This window comes from Salvelinus namaycush, chromosome 17 (genome assembly GCF_016432855.1).
Source record: "Salvelinus namaycush isolate Seneca chromosome 17, SaNama_1.0, whole genome shotgun sequence".
Classification (NCBI taxonomy): Eukaryota; Metazoa; Chordata; class Actinopteri; order Salmoniformes; family Salmonidae; genus Salvelinus; species Salvelinus namaycush.
Genome location: NC_052323.1, coordinates 34,167,467 through 34,171,297, shown reverse-complemented (window position 1 = coordinate 34,171,297; position 3,831 = coordinate 34,167,467).

Here is a 3,831-nt window from a genome sequence, read left to right as displayed (position 1 = left end):
ACTAAAACACACACTCTAAAACACACACTAAAACACACTCTAAAACACACACTCTAACCACTAAAACACACACTCTAAAACACACACTCTAACCACTAAAACACTAAGCCTATGACTGTACATGTTTCTGTATCTGCATGCTTCTAATATGACTAACCCACTAACAAGTGTTTGGTTCTATGTGTAGCACTGGACAGAGAGTTGTCCCATTCCTAAAGGTGCAGATGTGTTAGAGGAATTCCTCATAGAGCTGTCACTAGCCACACAGAGCAACCTGGTTAAACCTTTGATAACAAATAGCAGAAGAATTGTTGGTCCAATTTGGCGTGTGCAAGGACCTCTAAGTGGGATTAGTCTTTTTATTGATCATAGTTAATGATCATGCTTATTGAACATGCTAATTGATCAAGTTCATCAATCCCATGTATTAATCATGTTAATATTGATGATGGTTGTTGAATGTTGATGGTATTGCCCTGTGGTCTGTTGGCCGCACAACATTGTTATGAAATGGTTCAAATGCAGGAGTGGGGGGGACAAGTTGAGATGGGATGGGAAGGACAGGGCAACTGTTGAATGTTGATGGTATTGCTCTGCAGTGGACCTGTGGTCTGTTGGCTGTAATATATATAGTAATATATAGTATAGTAATAGTGACCAGTAACAGGATAAATAGATACTAATGGTAATATATACATGTAAACAGGAGTAATAGTGACCAGTAGCAGGATAAATAGATACTAATGGTAATATATACATGTAAACATGCGTAATAGTGACCAGTAACAGGATAAATAGATACTAATGGTAATATATACATGTAAACAGGAGTTATAGTGACCAGTAGCAGGATAAATAGATACTAATGGTAATATATACATGTAAACAGGAGTAATAGTGACCAGTAACAGGATAAATAGATACTAATGGTAATATATACATGTAAACAGGAATAATAGTGACCAGTAACAGGATAAATAGATACTAATGGTAATATATACATGTAAACAGGAGTAATAGTGACCAGTAGCAGGATAAATAGCTAATAATAGTTATGGCAGTCAATAATCAATGAACTGCAGCATAGTGATATGGTGTTATAAAGCCCTAGCGTATAGTGTTATAAAGCCCTAGCGTCAATCTAATGGACTTGTTTTGCATGGGCTGCGTCTCAATGCACCACATCCGCCGATGTCAACCTTCCACGTCTGCAGTGGAAAGTGGCAGCGCTACAGCCCTGTTTTTCAGACCAGGAGACACCCCGAAAATCGGTCTTCTCACAAACGTCTGTAGCGTCCCAAATAATGTGACCAATCTATGGAAAGATGAGGTTCTCACAAACATGATGGTGTTCTCCGATTTATTCTACAACTCCCACAAGTGTCACGGGACTCGTCTGAAGGTAACCCGGTACCGGTTCTGTTCATAAGCCCCACGGGACTCGTCTGAAGTAGGTGCCACCGATGTGCCAACTTCTGTCTGTAGCGACCGAACCGTTTGGGCTACAAACTAACATGACCACTCTATGGAAAGACACAATACTCTTCTCCGATTTGTTCTACACCTCCCACGAGTGTCACGAGACTCGTCTGAAGGTAACCCGGTACTGGTTAAAAAAATGTATGGATGTAGTTTTTTGGGGTTAAAAATTTGTCTATTTTTGGGTGGGAATTCCTGAGCTTTATTATATTTCCTGATGATCCTCGGATCAATTTAATGTATAACTCAGTCAGGTTCTCAATTTACTGTTGCGAGTTAGAAATGTAGAATGTAAAAGGTGCAATTTTTTAGTTTTGTTCTGCATCAGCAGTTTTTCGTTCATAGCAGTTACTGATAGTCAGTCAGCTACAATTTTTTAGATTGCTAAATCAGATTAGAGGCCAGCTATGTAAACTTCTTATCATGGTCAAATTACTGGCCAGGGGGCCCCTGTTGATTTAGTTAGTCAGTCTCACTGAGATGTCATATTAAAAACTGCAAACATTTCTCCACCCTATGTAGAATTCCATGACATTTTCTGAAAACAGCTCATTTTCCCATCAAAGTTGCCCATCTCTATCCTAGGTATAGGACAGACAAGTCAAAACTTTATAATTTATTTTTTGAATGTCTGTTTTGCCATTTATGAATGTGTTATACAATGCGTTTCTATGGGCTATAGCATTAAAGGCCAAATTCAATATTTCATCAAATATTTCTCCCCCGGGTTTAGACTTTTAAGGGTTTTAATTAACCTTTCTGAACCACCCATCCCGGATCCGGGATATTTGTCATCAGAAACACTGACTAGCGTAGCCTAGCGTGAACGGTATATAATAAAATAAAATTTCATGAAATCACAAGTGCAATATTGCAAAACACAGCTTAGCCTTTTGTTAATCCATCTGTCGTCTCAGATTTTGAAATTATGCTTTACAGCGCAAGCAATACTTGCATTTGTGTAAATTTATCGATCGCTCGACAAAACAATAAGAACACTTAGCGTCAGGTAACTTGGTCACGAAAATCAGAAAAGCAATCAAATTAATCGTTTACCTTTGATGATCTTCGGATGGTTTCACTCACGAGACTCCCAGTTAGACAGCAAATGTTCCTTTTGTTCCATAAAGATATTTTTTATATCCAAATACCTCCGTTTGTTTGCTGCGTTATGCCCAGGAATCCACCGGAAAAAGCATTCGCGACAACGCCGGAAAAAATTCCAAATTATATCCATAATGTCCACAGAAACATGTCAAGCGTTGTTTATGATCCAACTTCAGGGTGTTTTTCAAATATCTATTCGATAATATATCAACCGGGACAGTTGGCTTTTCACTAGGACCGAGAGAAACAATGGCTGCCTTTCACTTTTGCGCAAAAATCACTCAGAGAGCCCCCACCTATCCACTTACGCAATGTGCCCTTTCACGCTCATTCTTCAAAATAAAAGCCTGAAACTATGTCTAAAGACTGTTGGCACCTTAGGGAAGACATAGAAAAAGAAGTCTTATTGATATCCCTTTATATGGGCAATAGGAATGCATGGGAACAGAGAGGTCTCAAAAACAGGGCCACTTCCTGGTTGGATTTTCCTCAGGTTTTTGCCTGCAATATCAGTTCTGTTTAACTCACAGACACAATTTTTACAGTTTTGGAAACTTCAGAGTGTTTTCTATCCTAATCTGACTATTATATGCATATTCTAGTTTCGGGGGCTGAGAAATAGGCCGTTTCAAATGGGTACGCCTTTTCAGCCAAAAGCGAAAACTGCGCTTTACTCCATCTGACCTCCAGGGGTCTCTGTGGTTGCAGAGTTAGTTTTATTTCCTTATAAATGTACTGGTATGTAATAGGATTCATGCTAAAGATCTGAAAATGTGTCTGTCCTATACAGCACCCAATGTCACAGGAAGGTCAAAAAGATCATCAAGGACATCAACCACCCGAGCCACGGCCTGTTCACCCCGCTATCATCCAGTACAGGTGCATCAAAGCTGGGACCGAGAGACTGAAAAACAGCTTCTGTCTCAAGGCCATCAGACTGTTCAATAGCCCTCACTAGCCGGCTACCACGGGTTACTCAACCCTGCACCTTAGAGGCTGCTGCCCTATATACATAGACATGGAATCACAGGTCACTTTAATAATGGAACACTAGTCACTTTAATAATGTTTACATACTGCTTTACTCATCTCATATGTAAATACTGTATTCTACTGTATTTTAGTCAATGCCACTCTGACATTGCTCGTAATAATATTTATATATTTCTTAATCACATTTTTTTACTTTTAGATTTGTGTGTATTGTTGTGAATTGTTAGGTACAACTGCACTGTTGGAGCTAGG